This window comes from Serinus canaria, chromosome 4 (assembly GCF_022539315.1).
Source record: "Serinus canaria isolate serCan28SL12 chromosome 4, serCan2020, whole genome shotgun sequence".
Lineage (NCBI taxonomy): Eukaryota > Metazoa > Chordata > Aves > Passeriformes > Fringillidae > Serinus > Serinus canaria.
In genome coordinates, this window is record NC_066317.1 from 6,684,194 (window position 1) to 6,697,174 (window position 12,981).

At 38.9% G+C, this 12,981-nt stretch overlaps 1 long non-coding RNA gene across 3 annotated transcripts in view; it reads left to right on the forward strand.

Annotated features, from left to right (window-relative positions):
- Positions 1-11,946, forward strand: part of LOC108962961 (uncharacterized) — a 41,837-nt gene extending 29,891 nt beyond the window's left edge. Inside the window, exons 7-9 of one of the 3 annotated variants that reach the window (XR_007777455.1) lie at positions 8,484-8,616; positions 8,690-8,857; positions 11,798-11,946. This is a non-coding gene — a long non-coding RNA (uncharacterized LOC108962961). Of the gene's footprint in view, positions 1-8,483; positions 8,858-11,797 lie in introns of all 3 variants that reach the window. The other 2 variants (XR_007777454.1, XR_007777456.1) reach the window with 2 other exon arrangements.
- The last annotated feature ends 1,035 nt before the right edge of the window (positions 11,947-12,981 follow it).

Sequence of the window (12,981 nt, forward strand, 5' to 3'; positions counted from 1 at the left end):
TGTGCATGTGACCTAGAAATCCTTGGAGAAAAAAATGTTCTGCTTTCCCCCAAAATAAGAGCAGAGAAAAGCCTTCATTTGCTTTTTCTTCCCCAAATATTTCCATGTCTGGTACTTTGCTGGGGTCTTTTATTTGTTAATAATTTTTTTGATTTCTGTTAAAAGTTGCACTGTTGAGATTCCAGGATGTGATCTTGTCCGTGTGATGTTTTCTGTGGGTACTCTGACTGCTGCTATTGGTTTGACAGCCAGAGAAACGTTGCTTCTCTTTTTCTTAGTGAATTCTGGAAGGTTTTTTTTTACTCTTTAACCTTTCTGAATTAGATGAAGGAGGGGAAAACTGGGGATGCAGACAGGCTACAATGGAAAGTTAATCAGAAATCAATCTTGTGACAGTTATAACTGTGCTACTGATGAGTAAAATATTAAAAAAATAACAGATTCTCACTATTACTGGCATGGCAGGGAAAGTTTGGTGTCAAAGTGCTGTTACCAGTGCTTGGAAGCTCTCAGTAGTACAAAAGTTGCTGATATAATCCTGACAGCTCTGGGATTTTGCATTCCTTAGTAAATCCTGTCTCAGATGTCAGGGCTCGGATTTTATTTTTCCCTTTCCCTCTTAACAGTATGTTTACAGGATTCACAACAATATCTCGGGATTTGTTCTTCTTGTAAAGCCAGTAAGAGTGATGTGGTTAATCTTCTTCACTGTGTTCCAAATGTACACCCTGTTCCTCAGACTGCCTAAGTAAGTATTTAGTATTAACCAATATACATCTCCTTGTTGTCTTCTTGGCATCCTATTTTCCCAACTCTTATTTTTGTCATCACAGTGATACATGTATTATGAATGTCACTTTTATAGTACCTAATCTAGTGTGGTATTAGCATAATCTCCTTTAATTTTTATGTTCTTAAATATTTTTTCCTTCCCTCTTTTTTTTAATGTGAAAAAGACCCAATTGGATAAAAGTTGAAGAAATTCACATATTCTTTTTAGTTTTCTCTCCTGGCTACTGTCTTACCATACAGCAGCAACTGCTGAAAAAGAAGTGCTGGAAGGAAGGCAGCTTTTTTTTAGAGAAACCTGAGTTTACTGCACACAGTTCTCTCCATTGAAATGCTAAAAGGCACAGCTTTTCAGCACTCACCTCTCTGTCCATTGAAAACAGAGTTCCCTTTTCCTGTTATTTTATCCACAGATTCAGTATCTTACCCTTTTTCAAATTGAATTTTGTAAGCCACTTATCTGCCCATGATTTTAGCTTAGCCAAATCCATGAGAATTTCATTGCTTCCCTATTGTGCATTTGTTGACTCGCCCGTTCCGTGCGATCAGCACATTTCATCGCTTCCCTGCATTTCCCCCTCTCATGTTGATAAAGCAAACAAAATCAATACTAATATTCCAGTGCTCCACAAGTCAGCTCCTTCCACTTGGGCCTGCCTCTAGTCAATAAGTACATTCTGGCTCTCTTGTGCTTGCTGGTTTTTATGCTCCCAAGCACCTCATCTCTTATGTCTCACACGTTAAAGTGAATACCAGGCAGTAATTTGCAGCAATCATGAGAAGCTGGATGCTGCTTAGAGCCAGGTCTCCAAAAAGCTGAATAAAAGGTTATGGCAGACTTTTAAAAAGCAGAGAAATTTAGAGGGGTTATTCCTAGAGTTTACCTGTTCTCTGTTTGTTAATTCCTGTCTCCATATTACAAGGCTCTTCTGTATAGCCTATATATACATACATACAGATGTATATATATATGATAAGGCATGATGATATTGGCTATTCCTGAGAAAGATGGTTTGTTTTTAATATCAATTGTCATGGTTACATGCCTCCATGATGATATTCTGTCAAGATCCAGCTCAAGGTACTCTACACCAACATGGCAGGTTCCTGACATTTGTGCGACCACGGCAACTTTTAATTTCAAGTAAGTGATAGACTTGTGGTTAGTCCTTGCATTGATCACTGAAGAAATCAGACAAACAGCATCAAACTGCTGCTTTTGCTTTCTACAGAGCAGACCCAGCCTATTTTCCAAGATATTTAAAATCAGTACAGAAATAAACATCTTAGAAATCATAAAATGTTACGTTGCAGCAATGTAATCGTGTTTTACCTGGCATTTAATATGCAGCCTACTTAATTCAGGTTCCAGCTCAAATAAGAGTTCTCAGTCAATGAATCTATGAGAAAAGAGCTTGTGAAAGAAGGAGAAAGATTTATGTATGGCTTTCTTTTTGCCAAAATGAATGAAAATATCTGGCATGAATGAATATGTTCTAGGAATTTCATTTTGAGCAAGGGCTGGATGCTGACATGACAGTTACCTTTAAGGAGGGTGCTTGGTCTTATTGTTCCAGGCATTTTACAAAAAGAAAGGGAAAAAAAATATACTGGGGCAGAGTCTACCCTTAGAAATAAAGAGTTTCAGTAAAAAAGAAGAGAAAGTCTGGAAGCCAGGGGAAGGAAGCATCAAGATGTGACATAAGCTGATTACAGTCACACTGTAAAGGAGTTTTATTTATGTCCCTTGAAATATAATATTTTAAGACAGCCTTCAGAAAGGGCTGAGAGATCCATATCTTCATGAAGCCTATCCTATTATATCCAGTTGCAAGTACAAATCAAACAGAATTTCAACAATGCCCTTTGAACTCCGCAATAAATTCTAGACACAGAAGAGATGCTATCTTTTAATTTTCACAATATGGATGTTCTCTTCCCATCTATAACAAGCTGATGTACTTTTTGTCTGATAGCAACAAGCCTGTCTATTGGAAATAATGCCTAAAAGAACTTCTAGTGTAAAATATACCAGATGAGGTGCTGGTTTTCCTGTTGCAAGCATTATGGGCTGAATTTATTTGCCTCCAATAAAAGAAGAAAGCAAAGAAAGCCTGTACTTATGCTTCACCAGGAGCAGTTCTCTGTCTAAAACTCTCTTATTTTTGACATTTATCTGACTCAGTTTTAAGGCATTATTACTACAGGGTGAGCTGTTATTCTTTGTCATTATTTCAGGACTGTCTTCAGGGTCTCTGGACAAGATAAGAAACAGGATAACAGCAAAAAGCTCAGTCTGGTATTGTGTAAGTGTTTGCAGTTTCACAGTTACTCTTCTTATGGCTGTTGTTCTCCCCCTGAACTGCACAGCTTATTTGTATTTGTCAGCAAAAAAAAAAAAAAAAAAAAAAAAAAGGAGAAAGAAAATTTGGTTTTTAAAGGTGCATTTGGGTTTTTCCTCAGGACAGCCTCTTGGCTGTGCTCACTGGCAGAAACGCCTCCTGGGTTTTGCATCACATTTGGACTGGGAGATCCATCCAGTCAGGCATCTGATTCAGTATTCTGTTCCCTGTTTCCTAATATTTGATTGAAGTGTTGGACTCCCTCTCTTCATAAACCCATCACTCACAACTACTGTGCTCTTCCATCCAGGAATAATCAGTGTCAGCACTGATAGGAACAAGAAGACTGACAGTCACCTCACTGAAAGCCCTTCTTGGCTTAGCAAACCTAACTGTATTCAGTGTATTTCAGTGAAAATAAGTCTAATTTCCCTGATAAACCTGTTTTGAGGGGATGTATTTGGTCAGGAAATAAAAATAATTCAGATACTCTCATAATTGCATAATGCATCACATTTAACATATATTTAACCAAAGTTTTGCTACCATTATAATTTTCTGTGCACTATTAAGTCACTACTGCTGCCAAAGTGGGCAAGCACAGAGCACCTAACCAGCTAACAAAGGAAATAACCACAAACTAATTTACTGCTGTGTGCATCTTAAGATATTTCAGCCCAACAGGATTTCACAAAGGGAGCAAACACAAACTATGCTGTACTGTGAGAAATATCCTGGCTGCCTTTTTAACAGTGGCAGACCAGCAGTCCTCAAGCAGGTCTTGGTTTTGAAATTTTCAGAGTCAGTCGACAGATGATCGCTGTTAAAAGCCCCACGCTGCTCTTTAATCAGAAGGTAAATCCATAAGTGATGGAGACCAAGAGCAGCACAAGTCACTCTTGGGTGTTTTTGTGACACAGCAGTAATGAACCCTCCATTTTGAGGTTCATTAGTGACACAGTTGAATTAGTTGCTGGCTGTACCTTAAAATAATTCCTTTTGTTCCAGATGCACTTAGCCAGGTCGTGTCAGCTGCTTTGAGATTGTAATTGGCTCAGCTGCTCCCAGTGAGGGACACTTCTCCTGTTTTTATAGCAGCTGACCTGGCTCATACACTGAATGGAGTTCTGTGGCTCTTTGGTCAGAGACACAGTAAATTAAATCACTCAGATTAAAGCAGACTCTCGTTAGTAATGTGTTCTCTTGATCTCATACAAAACGCAAAGAAAATAAAATTTTATATACTTGAAGGAGTAAAAAAAAAAAAATCTTACCCTGTATAGCACATTGTTTCTTTCTCTCTTACTGACAGGTAACATCATAAAGGCAGCTGCCAAGGACATAACATGTCCTTTAAAATGTGAATTGTTTAGGAATGAAGCACCTTTCTACAAAGATACCTCCTCAAAGAAGCTGCTTTGAAACAAAACTGTGCAGATGCTTTACATCATTTCAGGGGAGCTTACAAGTGAGCCTTTAAAGCTTGCTCCCATGATTTCCACAGAATTCATGGTAGATTATATTCCAGGATATGATCTGCTTTTTGTGCAGATTACTAAAAATTGGTTAAAAAAATCAATAGATTCAGTGAACCTGAGTGGAGTTCCTAGCTCCCCCAACATCAGAGTGGAAATATTTTGACTAACAACCTCTCTTTCAGAAAATTGGCTGGTGCAGATTGTCTCTAGATGGCAGTGGAGCTCTGTCAATAACGACTGTGCTTCCTTCCCCCACCCTCTTTCCATTTCTTCTGGAGACTCATTTTCAGCTGTATTGCTCTATGATTTAACAGGGCTTTGATGCTGTGAGATGTTGGCGGGCACAAATCAGACTTTCTTTTCTAAAAGGATAATATACTGCTTTTTCAAAGTCAATTAACACTTAGGGCAAATGAAATGGGGAGAGCTAAAGGTCAATTACTAAAGGATGGCCACAAAAATTCTTCTGGTTTACACAGCATTCATCCAGGGATTGCAGATCAGTGGGGAAAGAAAGGAAATAGTAATTAGCTCATTTGATTTCTTGATGGTTACCAACAAGATAGTTAAATACAGATTATCTCTTTTATTATTATCAAGTGTGGCTGGTGCTAATAATCATTCTGACCAGCTCCAGACCATGTTTTTTTCAAGGCATTGTACCTCTGTCACAGTAGCTGCGAGGTTGTTGTGGCAATTTGTGCACCAGGCAAAGGTTAGCAGAGAGAACAGCTTTAATACTTCAGGTTTGGAGTGGAGTTAGTAAGCTCTGTGTGTAAAAGAAATATTGTAGCTGGCCAGTCCAGCTATTAAACAAAGAAGGGCATTAAAGGAAGGGAGACTGAGTGCCTTTTTCACTGTCATTCATCATCCTGTTTAAAACAAGCAGGTGAGTTAAAACTTGGCCTTTGGAGGTCTGTGGTGCACTTTCATTGGCTAAGCACCAGCTCAGTTTTCATGTCATGACTGTGATGCTGTTTTGCAGGTGAACCACTATGGATTTAAAGATTTAATCAGGCAGGACTCCAGCTGCTTAGATTTATCTATCTTCGTGTTGCTCATCCGAGTCACTCTGGCAGAAGTGATGCAACAGAGTAGTGTCAACCACAAACATCTAAATCATTTTGAGATCTATGCCTTGCTTAAAACAGGGAGGTTAGTGTCAAGAGAACATGCAGCTTAAAGGATCCCTCCAAAAAAGTAGCAAATTTAAAGCACCATTCATAACAAAGTGAGGAAGCAGATTACTCTCCTCAGCTTAATGGTGACTACACATGAAAATGGCCAGCCTTGAATCTGTGCTCCCTGCTTGTCTTTTGTGTGGCAAACAGCTTTCCAGGCAAGACTCACACTTAAGACTGCAGTCAAAGTTCATTTCTGTCTTTTTTAGAATAACTCTGCCGAGTTTAATAACCTCTTCCTCTGTGAATAAGGAGTTGCTGTTTGCAGTTACATGAAAAGAAGGAAAGGCCAGTGTTGCTGGCAGCAGGAGATTATTTCAGTCCTGACTATTCAGAGGGCTTTGCAAGACCATGAGGGCCAGGCAAAGCACATAATGAGCAAATTCTTTTGAGGTAAATGATTATTTGGGATTCTGAATGGGCCTTTAACTTGTGTGGGAAGATACACTGTGTGTTGCACTTGACTTGCATGCAGGTAGTGATTACCTGCCAGCTGTCAGCAGCGCTCATCTCAGTGTCTGAGACAGCAGGAGAAGCAGTACAAAGTGCTGCACCTAGAAGTCATGCTCTCTTGTTTTCTGGTGTGTCAGAGAGGCAAACCTCTCCCCAGCAGCGAGAGGTGTGTGTAGTGCACTGCCTGCCCTCCCCACCTGCAGCCACCAAGCTGGATCCTTTTGTTTTCAAAGCTCAGCAGCTCTGCTCTCCAGCAGAGATTTGCTCAATTTGCTTCCTTGACTTTGCCAAGGGAGGATCAAATGGGGATCTCTCTTCTTCCTACAGCTACAAACTCTATCCCACTTGATGCACACATGGAAAGGTTTGTCATGGCAGTGGCTGCTCTTTTGTTGATGCCTGAGCTAGCTAGAGAGCACAGAACTCTGCACATTGGTTTGCCTTGCACAGTCCAGTTCAAAGACAGACAGTTTCCTGGCAAACATGCATCCTGCTGCCTGGGTGAAGTGTTTTCCCTGCTGCTGGCAATTTGGCAGGTAGGAGCTGTATCTGTGGAACTGCAGGGCTATTTTGGCAATGTTTCTGCACATTGCAGACACCCGACCAAATTTCTGGGCAGGTTTTACAGCACATGTAATCTAAATGCTTCTGTGGCACATCTTTCTCTGGGTTCATGTTTCTCTTGTCATATCTACTTATCTTGCAGAAGGTTTATTTGGGGCAGACAACATGATATTTTTGGACTGCTGAGCGCCCAGGAAACCAGGGCAGGTTCACTGAGCACATTCAGGTCAGTTGTGCTGTGTCTGCAACTGATCTGCAAATGCAACAGAACACAGGGCAAGGGACACACATGGTGGAGAACTCAAATTTGTCTTATTGTCCTGGAAAAAAGCCAGCTTTGCTGAGGTGGCCTCAGGATTGTCACTGTGATGAGCCTAGAACAATTTTGGGGAGCAGCCTTCCATGTATGAACCATGTTACTGCAGTATCTGTTCAACTGGGGAGCAAGAAATTCCAGATATACATACAGGGAGATGTTCTTTCCCACAGTTAGAATTGTGAGGCTGATTCCCCTTCCTCCCTTTTATGAGCTTAGTTCTGTTCTCCATTGAATGAGACAGCATCTATCCTGCTCTCTTAAGGAAAAAGGAAATTTGGATGCAACTTTTGTGTTGGTAAGCTTGTGAGAACAGCTGCTCTTTCCTTCAGCAAAATCAGGGAATGCAGAGATGAGCAATAATAAGAACCAAAAATCCCCCAAACCCTGGGTGATCAAAACCAGTCCCTAAAGCTTTGTGTATAGTGTCTTTCCATCAGAGCCAGCATCCATTGAAATAAATGATAGTTCCTTTTCTCTGTTGTAGACAGAAAGAGCTTCAGGCAAAATTGGCAAGGTATGTTAGACCACAGTTTCCCAGTGTGTAATGTTTTAGGGAACTCACTCTCCTGCCCAGCATACTGAGGGGGAAATCCACTGTTTTACATAGAGAAATAGATAAACTACAAGCTTTTGGATTATTGGTACTGGTGTATAGCAAGGATTAAAACATGAAATCTTTCCTTACGAGCTGATGCCCTGATTCTCTTCAGGCACTCTACCTTAACAGATGCATAGAACCCAGGATGGTTTATGACCATGACCATTTCCTTCATGGTCCTTCTCATGACCCACTCAGTTCAGAATCTTTCTGAAAAGATGCATTTTATTCTGGAATCCAAACAGTCATGTAGAAAAGAGATTTATGATTAAAAAAAAAAAAATCTGCAAAAAGTCAGTAAGTAATGGATTTGCACTCCTTGTCTCTTTGATCCCTGGAAACAGGAAAATAGACCTGAGCTATGAATGTGTGCTCACAGAATATTTCTTATATTTCAGTATTTACAGTGGACTGTAAGGAAAATGAGTTTGAAATAACAAAATTAATATTTCATTTCCCTTAATTTGTTAGAGGGGGGCTTTTGAGCTTGACAAGGCTCACTAATAAATTTGCTCTTCCAGTTGGAAAATATTTCTTCCATTTTTATTCAGGCTATGAAAGAAACAGCATTTTTGTTCCTTGGAATATATTCCCTGGTGTGTCTTGCCTCTTATAAACAGGATTGTTGGAAAAGGACACCAATGGATTATTGGAAATTATTGTCTATGTGTTTTGGTGGACATTGGGCTACTGTGGTAAGGTCGGTGGGAATCAAGAAAGCACAAAGGACTTATATTCCTTTTTTTTTTTGCCATGTAGAAGGACCCTGAAGGGTGGTTTTCAGGAAGCTTCACCTACAGGAGACTGAAGCAGTTCAGCTTTGAGGATGGAGGTGGAGAACATCAAGGACTGAAGGTGTTTATGGGAAGTGTGTTTATGGAAAAGGCTTTTGGTAAGTTTGGAAAAGTTTCTTTTCCTTGGACACATCTAAAAGACAGAAAGGAGAGACTTCTTCTCCCCCCAAGAATTGTTGTTGTTGTTTTGCAGACAAACCTGAAAAAGAGAAGAAAAATTTCAGTAGGGATTTTCATGGAAATATTTTGTCATTCTCATGATGCAACCAGCAGCAGACTGTTCTTTTCTGTAATGAATGTGAATGTAAAGGGGAACTGAAGATCCTCACCTGCTATGAAGTAAGATTTGAATAAAACAATGAGCTTCATTTTTCATTCAAGTCAGCCCAAGAAATGGTTTTTAACCCATGTGGAAAAAACTTCTTGACGTATCCATGTGTCCTGTAGCCAAGAGAACACAAAATACTATTGGAATTTGGAGCAAAACATTAATTACTCCTGAAACTGAGTTCACTTTGAGCCACATATTGAGTGATGCTGGATTTACCTTTTGTAATTCATGCAGGGTTTATATCACATTTCCTATGGAATGAGTATCAATCAAAGGAGTTGAGTTAACCATAACTTCCTTGTCAAGCAGATAAAAGTTAGTTTCAGAGGGTGAAATATTGTATTCCCACACTGTTGAGGAAGAGATCAGTGGCCTTCTTTCTTGACAAACTTTAGAAATATCTGTGAGATAGTTCATTTTTGTTACTCTCAGCTGAGTGTTACATATTCCATCATGTGTTTGAAAGCAATTTTTAGAAGGAAAGAGTTTTTTTCTTCCTTTTTTTTCATAATACCATAAAGAATGATATGCAAGAAACTATAGATTGTGTCAGAGTCCTTTCAGATTCAAAATATCAATATTTTCTTCTGCTACAATGATTTAATTTAGAAGAGTCTCCTTTTGGTAAGGGATTTGTATCTCTTTAATGAAACTGAAGAGCATGAAATGTGGTTTCCCTTCTTTTAAATGAGGCCAATTTTAGAGAAATAAAATGAGACATGAATAAATGGTTGAAGTCACAGTGCATGAAATTAAGAGAGCCCTTGACTATATTGGCAACAAGTTTTCTCTCAAGTGTTTTGATGACCACAGAGCTAAGTGGTTGTGGGCTAATTGTGAAGAGGGTTTTTTTGTTTTGTTTTGGTTCCTATGCCTTTGACAGATCTGTTGGCTTCAAGTTATTTTGCAGATTCTGTGGTCCTGATCCCACTGTTATTTCATCCCTGATCCCAGGTGTTTTGAGGCAGGTGGAGCCTCCTGGCTCTTTCTGTGCATAGAAGCAGGTGCTTTTTGATTTAAATGTCCCTCCTTGCAGGCAGGTACATTGAAATCAGTGGGGCACAGCCCTGTGTCTTTTCCTGGACACAAACAACTGCAGACTCAGAGCTCTTTGTCAGGATTTTTGAAAGTTTTTCAAGGCAGTTGTGAGTTCCTAAGTGTCCTATAAGTGTGATCCAGTGCAGTGCAGTGGGGTGAGATAACCTGGGTGAAGGGCAAACACCCACCCAGCCTCTCTCCCACTTCACTTCCCCAGCAGGGCAGGAAGGAAAAAAACGAGGATGGAAAAGCTGATGGGTCAAGCTGAAGACAAGGAGACCACTTAGGAGTTGGCACTGCAAGGAAAAGAGACCTTAACAGATGCATTACTAAAATTTCTATTTTATTCCAAATTTATATGGAGTTATTAGAAAAAGAAAAAGTCAAATATTACTAAAATACCTGTCCTACCATATCTCCCCAGCTCATCTCTGCTGCTTTATTTTTCTACCCCCTGCACAAGGAGGTGTATCAGGTTCCAAAAGTTTTCCTTTCAGAATTATCTCCCAAGAGCTCTGTTTTTTCTGAAGTAAATCACAGAACATCCTCAAGGTCTTCTAGCAAATCTGACACTCTTCCACATCTAGAGATTCAGGAATGACAGAATTCTGCAGGAAAAGAAGAGAGTGAAATGAAAAGGATTACTAAAAAGAGGGCTTTTAAAAGTGGGTGAATAAAATCAATCAAATTCAAATAAATTCAGTAGGGTAAACAGTGAGAAATGGAAATTGAACTTTCTAATAATACAAAGCAAAGATACACTAAATTTCAAAATTCTTTCTTTTTGGAATATTTTGGATATAATTTTTAAAATGGAAAAGAAATTCTGATTTTCTGCCACCAAAAAAAGGGGGACAAAAACCAAGAGAAACTTTAATGAATAGAGCACTAATTTTGATTGAGTACTCATCAGAACACAAGAGAATTCCAGCATTTTTGCAACACAGAACATTTTTGCTTCAAAGAACATGAACCAGGTGTCAGGTTTTTCTGACTTGTGACATTTCCTCTGTCATTTAAAGCTGGGTGTGTGTCCGAGCTCCGTTTCAGAAAACTAAAAGAAAAGTTTCATAATCTTGATCACAGCAAATGTGTGATGTAGGAATTCATTGTTATTAGCAGTATATTAGGAAGATAATGTTGAACTTCACTTACAGACCCTCTGACTTCAGTGGGATTGCAGTGCTGGGCTGGTTTGGGATCTAAATCACAATTTGCCTGAAAGCAAAGGGAATATATTGATTTAACTAACCAAAGACATGGCCTCACATGCACACAACCATACCCATTTAAATCAAAATTCAGTTTCTCCTGTGGAATTCTGATGGTTTTAGAGATATATCTCCAGCCATGGTTACATGGCCACACATTTGTCTTGGTGTTCAGCATAAGAAATTCTTTAAAATTAAATTGCTCATAAACATGTTCTATGTTATTTTAGTGGAGAGGGTGGGAAAAGATTAACTTCTCTTGGGGAGGGTGGAGTGGGAATCTCTGAGGTGTGTAAAGAGTGGGGCACAGAAGAATATAATTTGTTCCTCTGTCTTAAAGATCTATCAGTGTAAGCCTGACTGTAATGTGGTAACTAAACAGCAAATCAGAAACTCCTGTCAAAAATGCTCAGTCTTGGAAATTAAGTATCACTTCATGTAAGAGAAAAATGATGGTAGATCAGAAATACTGATGCATAAGAATGGAAATAATTGTGATTTCCACGAGAGGATTGCCAGTTTGCAGGATTTAGATTGCATGCAAAACTGGATTTTACATCTCTAATTGAAGACGTGTTGCCTTAGAGGCTTGACTTGACATTGACAAACTTCAACAGAATACAAAGACAGCAAAATGGGCTTTTGTTTGCCTTGGAAGTGATTAACAAACTCATACTGTGATGTTCCTTTTATTCCCAGGAATGCCAGTGGGATGATAAGGTTACTTCTACAGGAGATTAAAGGTGCCAGTTACACATTGGGGGTAAGAGGTATTGAAACACAAACAGGCTGTGCAGAAAGACTCTGATTTCCCAGAGAAAAACCTCTTATTTTCTAAGATTATAACAAGTACAAAGGAGGATTTTAGAGTGATGATATTAATAAAATTTTCTTTTTAATGAAAAAAATTCATTCTAGAGAAGACACAAGTTGTCTGGTTGATTTTATTATTTAAAACTTTTTGCTCATTAGATTAGAAGTACATTAGGAGTACATGACCAGAGGTACCACATAAGTCCATGACACTTCCTTGCAGCCAGCTACACTGGACAAAATAAACCAATGCTGAAGTGGTTGCAGCAGGCTTGGAGGTAAAAGGACAAACAAAGGAATAAGTGCTGTTTCCAAATTTTGATATTCTACTCTATACTAATTTGTAACACCATTCTTAGGTAATCACAACCTATCAAAATCAAGTACACAATTTAATAATTTATCTCCAGCCCAAAAAAGAAAGGACAAATTTCTAATCCTTTAAATCTGCTCTCTTCATCTGTTCAGATTCTGTCAAAAAGCCTGGACAGCTTGCATAAAAAAAGCCAAGTTGCTTTTCCACCACCATAATTCAAGAACAGTATATTCTGACTCAGTTGCTGTGAAAGCATATCTCTGAGAAATGCAGAATTGGAAATCTGGGTTTGTGTTTTCACTAGAATAAACCCCACTTTGTGCTTCAAGGAGAAGAAAACCCAAGCATTTTCTTGAGAAGGTCCTGGTGCTTTTGAAACATGTGCTGATTAGTAGTGGTGTGTCACCAGCTGGAACTACTTGAACTAGAGAGCACTTTTTATTTTTCCACTCTCCTTTGGTAATTGGTAAGTATATTTTCTGCTTGTAATCAATGACTTTTATATTCTGAGTAACATTTTTAAGTACGAAGAAATATTATAGCAGCTAGAGAACATATTGATTTTAAGGAGAAAATACCCTTTTCCAAATGCCATTCCAGATGACTGAAATAAAAAGAATATCTGTGACATCACTAATATGGCCAATAGACCTGTCGCTTGGTAAAATAATGAACATGAGTAAATGTGGCTCTTAATTTATCTTCTGGATGAGCCAAGGCACACAGACAAGGGTAGGTTCAAAGGAGGTGTCAC